Below are 20,062 nucleotides of genomic sequence, written 5' to 3'. Positions count from 1 at the left end.
GTAATAGTAAAAAATAGATGATCTACAAATATGTCCCTTCAAACATAACAAAGTAAAGAATAGTATAGTGATATCTCAAGAAACATGTCAATATGAGAAATTTCTTCCTTTGTTTCTCCTTTCCTTCCATATTACATTTAGTCTTCACCCTTTTCCTCTTTGGGAACCTCTTGATCCTTAGGAGAAAAAATTCATGCCTACATGTAAGCCAACTCGTCATTTCCATATCTCAACCACGACACTTGAAAATTATCTTTACATGCAAAATAAAGAGAGACAAAACTATAATTAACTGCATATCATTGTAATTTACAAAGCTCTAGTCAAAGAGCCAATTATGTGTTAGTATAATGAATGGATTCACAAGTAATCGAACCATGTGAAAAAGCATTCCATTTATGCCCATAAACTCAATTTATAAACCAAACTTATATCATTTTCTGAGAGCATTCTCACCATATTTTTCTTTCACACAAAATGAGTATTGATGAAAGTAAACAATTAAAGCTTGTACAACATTATATGGTAATGGTTTCAATGGAAATTTTTCATTTTTTACTAGTCGTAATTGAGGAAGGTAAAACTCTTTTGTATGCAAATTAACCATTATTATTTGCAAGATAACAAAGTTGGTTGGAATGGTATGAAAATTAGTTTTTAACCCACGAAAATTTTGAGTTGTATTAAAGCTTACATACTCAATTTTCAGCCTTTTTTTATCCTCTATGTGTTGGGATTTTTGGCATGCATGAAGGAATGGTAGCGAACAATTTTTTTTGTGGAGGTTAAGCCCAACACGTGAATGTGAGTAATTTAGATGCCAAAAGATATTGTAGTGAGCTTGTAATTTATCCATAGCAAAGATTAGAGGAATGCGTTTGATTTTACAATGCACATAGGAAAAAAAATAGGCAATGATTTCTAAAGCAGAGAAAAAACTTTACAATATACAAACAATAAATATTAATGTTCTTTAAAATAATGCAATGAAGAATGATTACATACCTCTTCATTGTTGTGGTTTCTTACAAGTGATGAGCTATAGCATGTCAAGCTCTTTAAAAGCCACAAAAACACTTTCAACTAGAGATTTGGTGCTCACAAACTCAATCTTGCCTCTAGAACCTCCACAATCTTGAAAAGAAATTCACTTATGAACCCTAATTTTCCCTAGCTTAATTTTTATCATTCTTTCTCTCTCTCAATCACATCGTAATAAATGTTCAATATTGTTGCTTGTTTCACCACCTTGCATACATCCTCTTTTTCAAAGTTCATATTTGCATTCCTCAAATTTTCTATTGGCCATCAAATGTTATCATAGATGTAATTCTCTCAACAACAAATGTAGATCAATAATTAACCAAGTAAATAAATAATATATGCACCCTCAAGTCCATATTTTATTTGGACATGCATATAGCTATGTCCTCATTTTATAACACTTATTGATTTTTTCACTTGTGCTCTCATTAAAATCAATAATATCATAAGTAATTTATGTTATTAACCAAATTATATAACTCAATTGTTTATAATACGCCCTTGTTGGACCCCTTCTTATTGCTTATTTTTCATATTTATGATATTGTAGGCAAAGTGAAGAAGAGCATAGTTTATCCAAGGCATTGCAATTCTTCACACGCCAAACAAGTTGAGCCATATAAGGGTCAACATATGTCAATTTTTCATCATTTCCCACCTTGGATATTGATGGGTGCTGAGATTGATATATTTTTAGCACCCATCAAATAACTTTTGGCATACCTTTTTCCCTTTTCCATCTCATTATGATACCTTTTTCATCCATAATGGTGAATTTTTCATCAAGGTATAATTATCCCCTTAAAATGTAATTTTGATACTTATTCTTATGAACTTTTAGGATATTATTGACTTTTTGTGCTAACAATGGTATACATGAACAAAGTTACATAGGTACCTCCCAAGCGCAGGTGTTGCAACTCTCCGCGAAACATAACTGTTGCGTCTCCCAAGTACGAGCTACTGCAACTTTTTACTTGAGTATAGTTGTTGCTACTTGTGCTACAATGTTGAGTTGTTACTACTTGTGTCATAGCTCACCATAGTTGTGACTTTCAACTCCCTATTGTTGCGAATACCACCTCTTTAACGTTACAACTCTTGCTTGTTGTAACTTTCCTCGTTGTTGTAACTTGCACCACATGGTTGTTGTTGCAACTCACTCAATATTGTTGATGCAACTCTGAGGAAGAGTGTTGTAACTCCATGCAAGTTGTAACAATACTACATTCAAAAAAATAGTTGTCATTTGTGACCATCCGCGCAGTCAATCAACCAATCACCTCATGCAAGAAAATGACAAAGGCTAATAGGCACTTAGGAAGGAACAAATGACTTAGCCGCCACCTATCATACAACTAACTAAGTCAACAAGTGCCTGATTCTTACTATTTATTAGAAAATTAATGTAACAAGATGGAAAAACATGATCCTCACAATTATCCATCTACTTTGATTAATTTAGATAGAACACCTTATGTATAAAATCAATGTTGTCTTTGAGCTAGAGGAGAAAGTTAACAGACGTGTAGTTGATCGATCATATCTGAGCCTTTTATTGTAATTATAGTTTTCTATAGTATAAATTCGTTTTTCATTCATGTTTAATCAATGGCGTGTTGAGTACTTAGTGCCCCACTTCTTTTGTAATTAGTGCCTCGCCTAACGAGGTGGGACTCCCTCCTTAACTAGGTATTGTTCATACTTTATAGAGTAGTTGTAATATATTTTACATATTTCTTTTATTTCCAACAATTCCTTTAATCAATAATTAGTTGTGACTCTGATATTTCCTTTGTGGCAACTCTAAATATTGATTTTTGTAACTCTAATATTTATTTTTCTACAATTTTGAATATTTATTATTGTAACTTTAACATTTAGTGTTGTTGCAACTTTGATAAATTACACTATTGTAATTCGATAACGCAAGCTTATTCTTGCAACTCTAATAATGTGTACTAGTGCAAATATGTAGTGTGGAATTATTGCTATGGTTTCTCATTAGCATTAACATTAATTGTGGGCTAATAATTGGGTTTCCATAGCAAATTGTGACTCATTATTGCAACTCAACACTGACATTAGAATACTTTGTTTATTTTCCAAAATTTAAATTACTATGTTTTTTATTGAGTTATGCTACAATATTTTAAATTATAGTCTTATTTCCTTTATGAGAAAGTGTGGGTTAATGGTTTGAGAATAATTTGCATCATATTACATGTGCAACTACATTTTTGTTATAGTAGCCAAGATCATCTTAACAATTGGAACAAGTCACCTTAGATGCTTGTGTAATTTACTTCTTGTAAGTGTGATTTACTTTCCTACAAGTGTGGATTGAATTGAAAGTAGATTTCCCTTGGTGACTTGTGAAAGCATCTTGGTACCTTGTTCCATGACACTCATTTAGGTTACTACAACTTAAGATTGTATTAGCATAGATGGTGCATGACAATTTAAAGTTGCATTTGAACCTCAATTTGACAATTAAATGAGGAGATTTTTGGTTGTCTTTCCGCACAATTAGAAAGGTAATTGAAAGGCCCATTAGATACCTCCCTAGGGATATCATATTATCCTCCATGGGTAAATTACACAAATGTAGGGGTTGCACATTCCCCGTGTTCTTTCAATTTATGTGATATTGTACTCAACCTTTGTTTCTTTCTTTCTCACATTGAATAACTCCCATATTAAGTGGGACCCCTGCTTATTGCTTATTTCCATATTTTATGATATTGTAGGCAAAGTGAAGAAGAGCATAGTTTATCCAAGGCATTGCAATTCTTCACACGCTAAACAAGTTGAGCCATATAAGGGTCATCATATGTCAATTTGTCATGATTTCTCACCTTGGATATTGATAGGTTCTCAAATTGACATATTTTTAGCACCCATCCAAAACAATACATATTTCCCTTTTCCATCTCATTATGATACCCTTTTCATCTATAATGGTGCATTTGTTGTCAAGGTATAATGATTCCCTTAATATGTCATTTTAGTACTTATTCTTATGCATTTTTAGGATATTACTGCTTTTTTGTGCTAACAATAGTATACAGGAACAAAGTTACATAGGTACCTCCCACACGCAGGCGCTGAAACTCTAAGTTGTTGCTACTTGTGCTGCAACACTGAGTTACTACTACTTGTGCTGCAACTTCACCATCGTTGTGACTCTCAACTCGATGTTGTTGTGACAAAAACCTCTTTATTGTTGCAACTCTCGCTTGTTGTAACTTTCCCCATTTCTCCAGCTTCCACCACATGGTTGTTGCCTCAACTCACTCAATATTGTTGATGTAACTCGGAGGAAGAGTGTTGTAACTCCATGCCAATTGTAACAATACCACAATTCAAACAAATAGTTGCCATATGTGACAAGCCACATAGTTAAGCAACCAATCTCCTCATGCAAAAAATGACAAAGGCAAATAGGCACTTAGGAAGGAATGAATGACTCAACCACCACATGTTATACAACTAATTAAGTCAGTATGTGCCCAATTCTTGCTATTTATTGGAAAGTCAATGTAACAATATGGAACAACCTGATCCTCATGGCTATCCATCTACTTCTTTGATTAATTTAGATAGAACACCTTATGTATAAAATCGTTGTTGTCTTTAAACTATGGGAGAAAGTTAACAATGAGTAGTTGATTGATCATAATCGAATCTTTTATTGTAATTCTAGTTTGCTACCATATAAATTCCTTTTTTCATTCTTGTTCAATCGATGGTGTGTTGAGTATCTAGCACCTCATCGCTTTCATAATCAGTGCCTCGTCTGAGGAGGTCGGGCCCCCTCCTTAACTAGGCATTGTCTATACTTTATAGAGTAGTTATAATATATTTTACATATTTCTTTTATTTCAAACAATTCCTTTAATCAGTAATTAATTGTGACTATAATATTTCCTTTGCGGCAACTCTGAAGATTGGTTTTTGTAAATCTAATATTTTCTTTGCTACAACTTTGAATATTAATTGTTGTAACTTACTAATCATTGGATTTCCATAACAGATTGCAACTCATTGTTGCAACTCAACACAAACACTATAATACTTTGTTTGTTTTCCATAATTTAAATTACTTTGTTTCTGATTGAGTTATGTAACAATATTTTGAATTATAATCTTATTTCCTTCTTGAGAAAGTGTGGGTTGATGGTTTGAGAATAATTTTCATCATAGTACATGTGAAAATACATTTCTCTTATAGTAACCAAGATCATCTTAACAATTGGAGCAAGTCACCTTAGATGCCTGTGCGATTTACTTCTTGCAAGTGTGATTTACTTTCCTGCAAGTATGGATTGAATTGAAAGTAGATTTTCCTTGGTGACTTGTGAAGGCATCCAATTATCTTTTTCTGTGACACTCATTTAGGTTACTACAACTTTATATTGTACTAACATAGATGGTGCACGTCAGTTTTAAAGTTCCATACGAACCTCAGATTGACAATTAAATGAACAGACTTTTGGTTGTCTTTCTGCACAATTAGAAAGGTAATTGAAAGGCCCATTAGGTAACTCCATAGGTACCCTATATTATCCTCTATGGGAACATTACATAAATGTAGGTTTTGCACATTCCCTGAGTTCATTGGATTTATGTGACATTTTAGTCTGTTAGAGCCTAGATTTGTCTCAGGCTGAAAAGACAAGGTTCTAGGTCCACATCAAACCACGCTCAGCCTCGTAGCTAGCCCAACGAGGACAGGAGAGGGCTCTCTCCGGGTCAATCTCGGCAAAAGGTAATCGATGAGGCTCGACATGACTATATTTGCAATTAATCTTAGGCTAGGTATGAAGTATAAGGAGTTTGAGGTTGATTTTTGAGGTTTTTGTTGAATCAAAGGGAAAGGCAATTTTGGGTGCAGGGATGAGACACAGTTTTTGCAGAGGTCTATTTGGGGCAAGGTAGGCAATCATCTTGATGCTTTTAAAGAGAATGAATGGGTAGATCTGACTGCTGAGAAGCTAAGGAGAGCAAGAAGCTTTCAAGGATTCTCCTTAAACAGACGAAAACATGGAAAATCAAACAAACTTAAAGGCAGAGCATAACAATCTATGAATTCTACCTTAACACTTCATTTGTTCAATTGCAGAAGATGAGAGAAGGAAAATGATACACATAACAACTTACAATTACTAAAAGAATCACACCATCAACACATAAAGCCACAAGGATCCCAAACAGTGCTACAAAACCCTGGTCTTTCCTCTGCCAAAAATGCAGAAGTGAATGTACAATAGAGTGTCAAGCTTTTCCCAAGAGTCCAACCCTGAAAATGACTTAGAAATTACATAATATAGGCAAGCCAAACTATTCCCTTGCCTCTAGGGGTTGAGCTCATCATTCTAGGAGCTGTTTCAACCAATTCTAAACAAAGCACTACAATCTAGGCAGTCAAAACAACTTGCCTCTATAAGGTAGGAAATTGATTCATTCATTAAATTTTCACTCTTTGGTGAATGAATCTTCTAGAACAAGTAACTAAGTGTCAAAATTACATCATGTTCAATCAATTACATCAAGAGAAGTCAAAAATTACATCACAAAGCAAAACTAGTCAAACTGGCCGAATTCCTGAGCTGAAAAATGAAAAATTGGGCAAAGAATCTATATGCGCCGCGCTGATTTCTATATGTGTTACGCTACTTTGCTACTGATTTTGAGGAACTTGCTGAAGTCCAGATTGAGCTCAGGTTGGCTTGTTGGAAAGCCCTGCCTGTCTACTTTCCAACCCAAGTGAAATTTTCCAATTTGGTGTCCATTTGCCCCTCCAAAAGTGCATTCTCCCAAGACTGCTTCCTGTGTGTCAAAATAGGGGCAGTGAGGTCATTTTTTGCATGTTTTTTTTACCTTTTGGGGACCCAGAATTTGCCCAAGGTTCTTGTCCAAGTACCAAAATTCATTATTTCTCATGACAAATCCAAAACTGCAAGCCATTTGTAATTTGGAGCTCCCAATCCTAAGCGTCGCGCGGGAGTGATATTCCATCGAGCCTGCTTAGCTCAGAGGTTAGAGCATCGCACTTGTAATGCGATGGTCATCGGTTCGATCCCGATAGCTGGCTCTTTTCCGTTCCTCTCATTTCCATAATCCACAAAGTTTTGTTAGGACCAATATGGAATGGAGAATACTCTTACGATCGTTCGTCGGGTCCGTCATGCCATGATCATTTACTCCCAACTAGGAATAGGGAAAAAGCCTGTTTTTTACACAAAAATTTCCACAATGACCAAAAATGCCCCAAATCTCTTGAAATTTGGGCTGGAGTTTCCTTATCAAGTGTGATGATGGGCTAAAGAGGCCTCGGACAAAATCTGAAGATGATCGAGCTCCCTTTGCTTCTTGATTGCCTTCTTCAAATTCGCCTTTAGATTCCTTATCCGAGCCTTGCAAACTTGGTTCTATGCCCTGTAGTGGACGGCCATGTGTCTCAACAATGCATTATCTCTATTGGCCTTGTTCAGCCGCTTCTCCAAGTAAATGTTGACCCTCTCGAGATTAGACTCTCGATCCTCATTGATCTGTCGCTCTAGAGAAGTGAACTCAATCCTCCTATGTCGGGCAGCTTGGCGATTCTCACGGATGTTCTGCAGCTCCATGATCGCATGCTGGTCTTCAAGCTGCTTATTTCTCTGCTCCAGATACCTGATGTTCCATTTGGCCATCTCCAACTGGATTTCCAAGGCTTGAATGTCTGTTTCTTGCTCCTCGATAATCCTTCTATATTTGGACTTCTCTGAATCTGTAGCTGTCTCATCATCAGGAATGAGAACGAAACCTGATGGCTCACCTGAAGGCCCCTTCTCACACTTGGGCTTCTTGCCCTTGTCCTGTACCTGTGCCTGTGGTGCTGATGTCGGAAGCGAGGCCCCTTCCACGCCAGGTGGAGATAACACTCGCTTTGCTGCTGCAAACAAAGGTCTGGTGCCTTTCGGATAGCCTCTCTGATATGTAATGAAAATAGGCCTGGTCTCATGACGCTCATACTGCTGAGAAGGTTCACCCTCATGTTTCACCTCTGATACTCTTCGTGAAGCTCTGAAGAAATCACGAGAGATGAAGTCATCCCAAGTGATGCCCTGCAATCCAAGCTGATGAACCACCAAAATCTTTATAAGAGCAAAATGATAGACACTGTTAAGTTGCTGCTGAGGGGTTCTATGTTGTATAAAGGTGGTCATCCTCTCTATATTCCGGCAAATGAAATACAGAATGTTCATCATCCGCACCCTGGTGAAATGCATGAGTAACCTGATGTGATAAGCATAAAGACGAGAGAACCGTCCCTCACAGCTGAAATATTTCATGATCAGTCTCATGAGTGGAGCATATTCATCTTTCAGGTATCGGAACGGGAACACTCTTTTGAGCTGCCTCAAGAAATTGGTTTTGATGTATGGCTCATAATGCTGCCGATCAATCTGTTGTTTTTTGTGCCATAGTTCACCAATATTCAATATACCTGTTGCTAATGAAACAGTTTCTAGTGTAAGTGTAAAGGTGACACCAGCCAAGATAGCTTGGTCTCCGTGCAAGTGCAAGACAAAAAGACGAGCCAATTCATGATGAAATTGGACCTCAGCCACCTTTTGAAAAAACTCATAGCATGACTGATGCTCAAAACACTGCATAGCAAGAGGACAGGCATGCAATTCTATAAGGTTGATTGGTTCTTCCCTGACATGTTTGCCACTTTTACGAGGCCTCCGGGGTTCCTGTTCACCCAAGGGAGAATCACTTTGGGTTTCTGCCTCATATTCAGATGAGTGACCAGATGACATCACTGCTGATATGCAAACTGCCTTGAATGAATGCTGATATGTGAAACTATTGTATACAACTAAATGTGGATTGCTCTTTTTGATCTAAACAATGTTGTGACCAAGGGGAAAACAAATGTAACAAGGGAATATTAGGAAGGGGAAAATATCAGGGAATTAGGGAATTTTGAAATAAAATGTAATTAGGGAGGGGAGGGGAAATGTATATATGGGAATAGGGTTTTAGGGTTTGGGATATTGAATAGGGTTAAGGAGTTTTTTATAGGGGTAAGGGATTAGGAGTTTAAGGATTGTAGTGTAGGATTGATGAGGGGATTTGGAAATGAGGAACAAAGGGAAATGGGGAAAGGAAAAAACCTTGGTGACAAAACAGTGTTCAAAACCTACAGCAATTTTCCTTATTTGCAAAGGGAGGTTTTCAAAGTCTTATTTCAACGGCCATTATCCATGAACCAATCACATTCACCATCAAATACAAAGCAAAAGCAGTGGATGTGAGCCTACCTGGAAAATTGATGCAAAGTTTGGGCGATTTGATGAGTTTGCAAACAAATTTCGGGCTCAAATCTATAAGTGTCGCGCTCATTACCCAGTGCGCCGCGCACACTATATGCGCCGCGCTGGTTCAATTTTACACTGGCCGGAAGTCCTGTGTGCGCCGCGCAGTCTATTATATGCGCCGCACAGGTGAACTGTGAGCCAATCTCCTCCAAAACGCACAAATTCAACTTGAAACGACTTTCTCCACCCTTGGCATGTACAATGGCTTGAATATTCATTGAAAAATCCTTATATAGACACCAATTTGATTTTTGCCTCTTCAATAACCCAATTTGTTATGTTTTGCAATTAACACTTTTTCAAGATTAATAGAATTTTGACCTTTTCATTTCCTCCTTAAATTCGGTTGAAATAATGAATTTCTTTAACAATTTTTTGCAGGGATAGCTGAGATATGATCTGGCAAAGGAGACCAGGGCTGCGCCTGGACAATTCAAGAACTGAAATTTTTGAAAAATTATTACAAAAACGAAATGTCGACTTATCTTCAAAACAGAGTTTTGAAGAGAAGTCATAATCTATCCATATGACGATAAAAATCTTTGAGATAACAACTTATCAAGGACCTCCCTCTGGCCTGCTGGCTTTATTAGACTTTGTCAAAGACCAAATTGACTAACCCTAGACCTAATGACTAAAATAATTGTTATGACCTAGAAATTGAAACAGGACTGCAAATGACTTTTCAAGACTTGATTTTTATGAACAGACCTGAGCCAGCAGTGCCAAGCATGAGGGGAATGAGTGACACAAGCCCTTCCATCAGATTTATGGCATGCTTCTAACGAAATGCAACTGATCGACAATGATGGGACACCTAAACATGAAATGCAAAAAAGAGTTTTGATCTCTGACGGAGGGATGACCAGACCGACTCTAACACAGTCAATCCTTTTTTTCTTTCTCACATTGAATAACTCCATGTTGTGGCATGGACAACTCAATTCTCTTATTTCAAAATCATTAAGACATCAAATAACAAGAATTTCAATCTAAATGTTCTTGCACTAGAATAACTCCCATATTAAGTCTATGGAATTAAAGGATTCGTCATGTAGTTACTTTTGGCATCATCCCAACGAGTTTTTGGGTGTTAATTCAAATGGTCGGCCCACCATGATTGATGTTGCAAGTACAACCTATTACACATACATAACACTATTTCACTACACATAGCCAAAATGCAAGGCCTATTCATGGTTAAACAAGTAAAGTCTATTCTAGATGCATAACATCGTTTCACTACGTAGAGCCAAAATTAAGAGTCCAAATATGCACAAAAGAAAAATGTAGAAAAATAAGCATAGCAAAATACACATGGTTAGACAACTTGAATTTCACATCATAAAATGAAGTTGAATTACACTCACTTGCACATAATTTAAGCAAAGTTGAAATACAATGAGCTTGAATTAGTTAAATAAGTAAATTCTAGTTTAGCTACATAGAACACAAATGTGGAGTAGAGAATAATTAATCAATATACTCACCAGGCAATTCCCTACAATGACATTCTCCCACCATTGCACCTTTGTTCAAAACTTATAATTCTATTATTTCTATTACAAAGGAGATTTAATGCCATTACTTGCCTGCATTCACTTAAGTGTAGTGTTTTACAAGGAATTGAACTATTGTACCTCTTCAATGGTACCACCCAGAGCCCATTCACACTCACTTACAAAATCCATCAACATTGGAGATTATTTGCTTGTTTGCATCCCTACCTAAGTCCTCAATTGATCTGAAAATGGAGGAGGTGGTCAATTTCTTCTTCTCCAGACAACAAGGACCGTTCTCCGACGCTTTGCAAGGAAAAATTGATCTTAACACAAAACAGGTTTCCCAAAAGGTCTCTTCAAGTTATGAGTTAGTTTTCACATGAAAACTTAAGCATAAGCAACACAACATCAAGAACTCAGACAGACATACATGAAGAGCACAACAAAATATTTGGTGACGGAGTTCACCCCTCCTGGGCTACATCTCTGAGCCTACCAACATAGCTAGACTGCTCGTTATATTCAGTGGAAAAGGAGTACATAAAAGTTTTCTGATAAACATGTGGCTATTTCCCCTTCGAGGAAATGTTCTCCTGTAAAAAAATCTCACATAAAACAACATGACAACCTACAGTCGTCATGAAAACATCAACAACACAAGGTATCTCCTACAAAGACCCTACACTCCCACTGAAAATGAGCATACATGAGCATATAAGCACTTCAATTCCACATTGAAGAAGAAATAAAAAAACTTCCCTCAACAAAACATAGCGAGAAAAGTATAGAAGAACTTAACCCTGTAAGTAAACACTGTTGCAGTAAACATCTGAACGTAAGAAAACCCCTACAAGGCCTTATCGAGACTCAAACACCTTCAAGAATTACTCCAAAACTGATTGATCCATACACACATGAACTTGAACTTGCAAAAAGTTCCTTTAAATGTGCTTAAATCAGCAAATAAAGGTCACCATTGTATGCAAAATGTCCAAAACCCCTAGGCAGACTCTTCTTGAGCTCCAAAACACTAAAAACTCACAAAGATATTGCTCCACAAGCTCTCCATGTAGTTTTTCTTTTATCCGTCCTACAAATCGGACTAACAGACTAACTATCCTACAAATTTGCCCTATTTTCCACTACGGAGGTGATAATTTTACCCTCCGACGATGCAATTTGTTGGACAATTAAATTGCCCAATAACCCCTATGCACGAAAACCAGGCTACATTGGCCATTTGGTCGCGGGTTGTGCCTTAACGCTCGCCCCCACTGGCTTAGCACCTTATCTGTCAAGGTCATGGTCATGTAGCACCCATAGGGCCAAGGGCCAAGCCAATGGCCTGCCCTTTCCACCCGTCCCCTATCATAAACGCGTCGTGGTCACATTGTATTTCAGAACTAGGGGCTAGCCCCCTCCGTAAGCAGCCTTTGTCGAGCGCCTAGCCATGGTTGCATGCAAGCTCACATGGTCGTGGGCTAGGGCCACCCTAAGCCCTTCTCTATTGAACATCGCTCTGGTGTGTGTATATGGTCTCATGGGAGCAACGTGGCCATGGGCTGGGCTATACCCTAGCCCCCTCTCCACTATGCCTTCCACCGAGGTCTTATGGCAAGTATGGTGACCAAGGGTCAGGGTTGGTTCCCAGGCCCCATACCTTCTACACTATGGTCATATATTTTCACTTTGACCGGGGGTTGGAGCTGGCAACCCGACCCCTTTTCCCAAATGAGCGCCATTGTAAACTTTATACATGGGTTATGTGTTATGTATTATAAGAACCACCTTGAGCCTAGTGGTAGGGCATTACACTGCTAAACAAGAGGTCAGGGGTTCGATCCACCCAAGCCTCTGGCCAACCATACCAAAATGTTTTATACCCTTGGGGTGCCACATGGCAACCCATGATTAGGCTACGTGGCACCCTGCCATTAGTCCACATCGATCAATCATGAACCAATCAAATTTGACAACCAAACTGACAAACCAAGAGATGCCAAGTGTTAGAACCCGGTTGGTCTATACTTGCACAGTCACCCTGGGTGATGTCAACAGTACGAAATCCCAGTCAGTTGCCAAGTCAGCCACCTCATCATCTTTTAGCTGTTGGGCCAAACAATCAGAACGCGATAACTTGAGCATACAGTGTCAGATTGAGGGAAACGAACGTCATTGGATTCATAATGATGAGCACTTCAACTTGACGCCAATTTCAAGACTTTCTGGGCACTTTCATTTTTAAGCTAAAATTTGATCACCTGATCATCAAGGTGGGGCAAAGAGGGTGCCACAACAACAAGTGTTGGGTGGTGGTCCTAGCTGGCACCTATCAAGGACAAGATTTAGCATCATCGCTATGAATATATGTAACCAATTATTATGTGAAATGCCTAAACATATTGTGTTTAGAACTGAATAGATATATCTATATATATATATATATATTGACAAGGAAGAAAAATTGCATAAAAAGGAGATGGAATTGATTATCACCCCCACCAAATGTCAAAAAGAGACATGGAATCGTGTAAAAAACATGCATATACACTTTAATGCACATAAACAATACAATAAAACATTATAATTACTGCAATGACTTTGAAAATTACATTAATATTCGAGTGTGAAAAAATGGACACCCACATAAGCTACATATAACAAATGGAAGAGACAACCACCTTCAAAATATGGTGGTAAAAACACAAATGATGAATGAAAACATAAACATGAATATTGAATATCATATCCTTGATTAGTAGTCCTTACATGTTGGCACAGAACATATTAGAGTTTCTTGCTAGTGCTTAAGGAGCTCCTTGTAGAATTTTATTTGATAATTATCCATGGTTTGATAAAACATCTAAATGGGTTCAATCAATCCATAGATCGCCTTTTCTTGAACCCTTTCTAAAATAAAATACGTGTTCATGTGAAGGTCAAACCTTAAAGGCAAAACTAATATGAGAATGAGTGTAGTTGTGTAATATACATGCATGTTTTAGTTCCTTCATACTTGTGTTTGTCTCATAAGAATTAAGAAAAAATAAAAGAAATTAAGTTCTAATTTGATTCAAACTTTTTACATATTTATTAAGCTCGTTTTGATGAGACCCTACTATGATACGTACCAATATTTTTTATTGAAAACAAATTAGAATTTTTCTTTGCAAAAATTAGAATTTTTTGAATATTTTTATTTTGAACCATATTTGATTAATAACTTGAAATGAAAGTTTAATGAATGTTATTAGTTCACGTCATCAGTCTTTGCCGGGACTATAAGAATTGATTCTACTTCTTAGTATTAAATTTGCACACAAATCAACCACTTTTTATGATTTTAAGATAATGGTTTAGTAAATTTATATGATTTCTCCACTCACGTTTCCCTTTTTATCCAAAGTTTAAGTTTGAGGTCTTATTTGGCTTCATATTGAGGGAGAACTTAGGATAATTTTGAAGTAGTCGAAATATTTTAAAGATTCAATGAACTAATGCTAGCATTAGTTATTAAACATTTTATGTTAGAATGCATTTTCATGACAATATGTTGTTGTTTAGATGACACCCTCGGTAAACACATGCTTAATTTGATGTGTTGGCCTTTGCATGAAATGCCTTGATGTCACTCCTTCACTTTGAACTTTGAAGTAATGCCTTATGGTATTTAGAGAGCTTAATTTTTTTTTAAAGGGAAATCGACGAGGTTGTAGCAGATGTGCAAGATACTGTGGGAAATTGCTCCAAGGGATCAACAACACATCCTTACAAGATAAGATTTGATAGCATGATAACAAAAGGGAAATACTTGTAATTAACTCTACATTGCCTCCTTTAGCGGCTCAGTTGGAACCATCCCATACGGTGACATATATAGACATAGGCTTTTCTGGTGTGCCCATGGCTTTTGTTTTTAGAATTTCTCTTATGGGCATGCCATCCATGAAGAATTTGCAAAAGTAAGAAGAGATTGAGATGTTATTTCAAAGTAATGTAAATAAATATGTTATAACAATAGAAATTATTTATAGATGCCATAGTTAAATATGTTATCTAAGGATGTCATAATTTAAGAAGGTATGTGTATGAATCTTAAAAGAGAAGGGAAAAGGTTAATCAAACAAATATATTCATCTCATAATCATTGTGTCATTTAAGAATCAAATCAAAAGCATTATCTTACCAACGACAAGCTAGAGTTTTTGTGCTTTGTTAAAGCAGATGTAAGAATTGAATCAATAACATTACCTTAACATGGACAACCTAGAGTTTAAATAACATATTAATATTGTCTTTATTTGCTTTTGTTAATTACAACTCACCCGATAAATTGTAGGATATCCATGACACAAGTTGGTGCAACCAACGAGCAAAGTAGAAGACGAACTAAAGGGATTACTCTAGTGTTATAAGCAAGCAAGAAAATCAAAGTTGTTGCTACTAATGCAATTGCCTAATTAGCTTCCTAAAACTGACTCAAGGTTATCTCTATACAAGCATTTCACAACAACAAAACCAAAATATTTTTTGAATTACACCTCAACTTTATAAATTATCAAAAATCATGGTTAGCTATAGACTAATTATGGTGTTCATAATTTTACTCATTGTTATTTAGAGCCATAATATTTTCATTTTTCAATAGTTGGAGTACTTGCTAGTTTTGTGATTGAATTTGATTGTTAGATCATCTAAAGTTATGCAAAATGCAGACTACTAGGTGCATTTGTTAATGGCTTTTATGATATCTTCCTTATGGGTGCACCACATATAATTGCTTATTTGAAGAATCGAGGCAGGGTCGATCGTCCCTAGGAGATATATTTTGGGCAAGATAGTGATATCCTAAAAAAATCAATATCCATCTCGCATAAAACCATAGTCTCATTTGAGCTATGATTTCAAGGGAAAGATCTTAGATTTTGTTGCACTTTAGTTTACTCATAATTTCTATTCTTTTTTAGTTGGAATTGTACTTTGTTGCTAGAGTCTTCAATTTTGGTTAGGCCTAACCTTTTGAATGAATGTCCATTAATTTGAGTGGGAGGGCTACGTGGACCTTTTTCCATTATTGTTCCCTAAAAAATAAGCAAGGTTCGTGCTTCCCTTCTTGCTCCCTCTTTATCTAACCTAATTTGCTTGATAACTATGTTTCAATTATATATTCTGTGCATGTTGTGAAATTCACAGGTTACATGAGGTTGTTGGGTATGTTTATGGTATGGCTAACATTTATATTTTATAGTTTCTATAAGTCCGCTTATGATACCCTAAGTGATTGCTACAAGTCCAAGCTATAAGCATCATGGTCATAAGGCTATTAGAAACCTATGTGTTAAGTTTGTATAAGGCTATGTGCTTATTATTGAGAAAAGTTAGATTTAAATACAAGAGAATCCATGTACTATGTATAAGGTTGTTCAATATTATAAACCTTGGATGTTGTCTATGAGTTGCTACAAACCCAATTGATAAGCATTGTTGTCATAATGTTGTCTATAAATGTCACGAGCTTATTCATAGTTTGATAGATGCCATAAGAGTTCTTGTAATAGTGCTACAATGTTTATAAGTAGAGTTGTGTAAGTAATTATGAGTGTATACTTATACCTATGGTGCTTTAGCTACCTTTGTTTCAGTCCTACAAGAAAGATTTAAGGTGTACATGAAAGATACATATTTTATCTCTTTATTTCCTAGGAGACTTTGAACTTTGCTATGGATTGTGGACCTTTAGTTCATGCTATTGGACCTAGAAGTAGACCTTTAGCTCGTGTTATTGGACTTGGAACTAGAACTACAACTACTAGCTTTGAACAATATATAAGAGGTTTTATATCTATGCCCAAAACTAGATCTGTTGGATACGGTATTGGATTTAGTTCTGTAATTGGATTTGCTTGCCCTTAAGAGTATTCAATCACTAATTATTCAAAGTGAACAATGTTTTCCTTTCACCTGCATAGTGTCGAATCTAGGCATAGGATGATGTGCTAGGTGGAGTTTGCTTGTCTTTACCAAACCCAATTCCACTATCATTAGCACAATATCCAAGTCATAGTCCTCTTCTGCTTGCGCTATAGACATGACTAAATGGAGACTTGGGGCAAGGGGAGGGATGACCAACGTGGGTACAACGCATGTATCAATCTAATTTTAAATCACGTTTTCAAACCTACATTAAAAATTTACATGCAATACAAAAGGCATATTTACTTTGGAAAGCAGATCCACTAACAAATTGTGTTGACAAATGGGATATGTAATTTCCAACTTTCTAAGTTCCAATCATAATGCACCTACCACCCAATGTTGCCATCTGTCAATATTACACTTACAAAAGAATTGATCGATCTACCTACCTACATATGCAATGAATTGGTTGCTTCAATCTCGATTGGGCCATGGCGTGGAGAGAGTAGATTGCCTATAAGGTAGACCCACATGATAGGATTAAAAGTGAGCAGCATTTAACGTAATTATAATTCCATACATGGTATAACATATATGTTTGTATAAACATATTTACACAAGATATGGGATGAAATATTAAATTAATGATAACAATACACATGTATGCAAGTTTTTATTACTAATTTTGCAACACGAACAATTTGAAAATTACCTTTACTTCATAATTACCAATATAAGTGAGCTTGTTTTAACTTCAAACAATTAAAAAGATTCCAATGTAATACATTGATGGGGCAAGCCACATATTGCTTATCTTGTAATATGTGTAGGCAATTTTGGATTTAGCTTTTAACATGTTGCTTCCCAATAGAAAAAGAATAAAAGCCATATATCAATGATTGAAAGTATTGAAATAATTTTAATGATTGTAATTTTTACCATTTATATATCATTGTATGATTTTTTTATGACATTCTTTGTTTTTCATATAGTTTTCTATAAACTTTATGTTAGAAAAATAAGTTTTAAATGAACTATGTAAATTCTAAATTAAATATAATTGACTAATAAATTTAATCTTCGTTGTAATGATGTATTATTTTCTTTTACTTATTACACTAAGTGTATGATATTACTTTGAAAATGTAAGTTGCTTAATGTCATTGTTTTATTGATTAAATGATATCATTTTTCGACAGTTTATATAACACTTGGGTTGAAATTTTGCTAACTCGATGCAAGGATTAGTAAACCCAAATACAAACTTAATTGGACTTTATCACCTAATCTCATTATTCACATATTGCAATTTCCTTCAACATTTTCAAAATTCCATAAAAGTCAAGTGCAAAGGTGGGACTGAGAGGCCTATACCAACCAACAAACAATGGGTTCAACTAGAAATGTTACAAGAAGATACCAAAGTGGATGGGGTTAACTCAATGTTCATCCCCATTCAAAAGGAGGGTATAATGATCTATGTCACAAGACATCTCATATCAGTTCAATGAAGGGTGTCATGTATCAAAATTGAGAAAGGACAATTGCCTTTGGTTGCTTGTCTATGACAATATTTGTCTAGTAGTTACTTATAATCCAATGGCAAGAATGACAATTTACTTTATTGACATAATCCTTTAGATTAAAGCAAACACACGCTACACATAGAGACGAGAACACGTAGCTTAAATTTATGTCATATTTGAGTTATTGAATTTAAATATTTATTGGTATAGATTCTTACTTGTTAAAAAATTGTATATTTTAGTTGAATTCTCATCTTAATTTAGGTCAAGGCTTTAGTTATAAAGAGGCAAGTTAAGTGGTTTTACAATGTTTGTACATGAACCACAAATTCACAACTTTAGTGGTTTTGCAATATCTCATGGACAATTTTCTCAAATGCTTGCCATTACATAGCATAAGTAGTTGAGCATGTGATTAGGGTTGTTGGGATCAATTGAGAAAAAGTGACCAATTTATACTGATCATTTTAAGTTAATATGGTTCCACTTACTAGAAACTCTAGTAGAAGAGTTATAGGAAGCCCCGATTCAATAACTATTGGGTGAGCTTGAAAGGATGCAGTTTAGCCTTGCAATAATATGAAAGACTCAACTAATATGAAGTGCACATTAGAATAGTCTCATGCAAATATACAAAGTGAAAAAAACAATAGTCTCATGCAAATATACTCAAGGCCATTGCCAAAAGCATCCCAAGCAGAAAGTCAAAATCGGGATTGCCAAAGCATCATCCACCTGTCAAGAGCCAAAAAGGTCAGAAAGTCAAAAAGGCATTAATATGAGAATTTGGAAATGACAAAGAACATTAGAAAGTGGGTATGCAAACTCATAAATAAAAGTCAATTCAAGTATAAAGCCTCTCAAGACACTCATGAAAACCTCATTTGCACTCTAGCACTCTCACAACTCCTTAGCAAAAGCAAATTGGCAATTTTAAGGTGAAATTGGGTAAAACAGAGCAAGAGTACGCGTTCAGCAGGGTCGTTGCGTGTTTAGCCTAGTCGTTGCGCATTTGCCAAAGTTTACAGTGTAATTTATAACTGCGTTGCACTCCTGTAGAGGTCGTTGCACGTTTGACCAGGTCGTTGCGTGTTTAACCAAGTCGTTGCGCGTTCACCTGGAAGGAGCCAAACATTCTAAAAACCCTCCATCGCCACCAAGTTTCCAAGTTAATCATCATTCACTCTAGCAAATCAGGTTGGTGGAAGAATTACTCACTCCTTCCGTTAGGGTCCCACCCTAACCCCCTTATTTATGTAATAGGATCGAGTCATAGTTATAGCTAAGTAAAGAGTCAATAAAGCCCATATTAATATTTGTAAGTGGTTAACCCGCATTTAATGAAGGGACCACAGTTAGTTGCAAATGGGCCATGGTATTAGATAGATGGTATTAATAAGAACCATGGTATTGCCTCATGGTATTGCATGTATGAATCCTATATAAAGGATAGAGACTCCCCTCGAGGAGCATCGTGTCTTATTTTGTATTGAGCTCAGCTCTATTGGAGGTTGCCCCCTTGAAGAGGCAAGTGAACATTGCTTTTTGAATAATAAAATACTTGTTGTTATTTCTCATTGTTCTATGTTCTAGGTATATTTCTTCGCATATTTGGTATTCTGGTATCGTCTTGCAGGTTAAGAGCATAACAAGTGGTATCAGAGCGCTTTCCAGGGCCGGTGGGATCTCCAATTTTTAG

At 36.1% G+C, this 20,062-nt stretch overlaps 1 non-coding gene across 1 annotated transcript; it reads left to right on the top strand.

The window, feature by feature from the left end:
• The first annotated feature begins 7,068 nt into the window (after positions 1 to 7,068).
• On the top strand, positions 7,069 to 7,141 carry TRNAT-UGU (transfer RNA threonine (anticodon UGU)). Its single transcript has one exon. It is a non-coding gene; the product is annotated as a tRNA-Thr (tRNA).
• Positions 7,142 to 20,062: the final 12,921 nt, after the last annotated feature.

This window comes from Pinus tabuliformis, chromosome X (genome assembly GCF_031772625.1).
Source record: "Pinus tabuliformis cultivar Carrire ecotype Pingquan chromosome X, CPIR1, whole genome shotgun sequence".
NCBI lineage: Eukaryota > Viridiplantae > Streptophyta > Pinopsida > Pinales > Pinaceae > Pinus > Pinus tabuliformis.
This window is presented reverse-complemented; position numbering and strand designations above follow the sequence as displayed.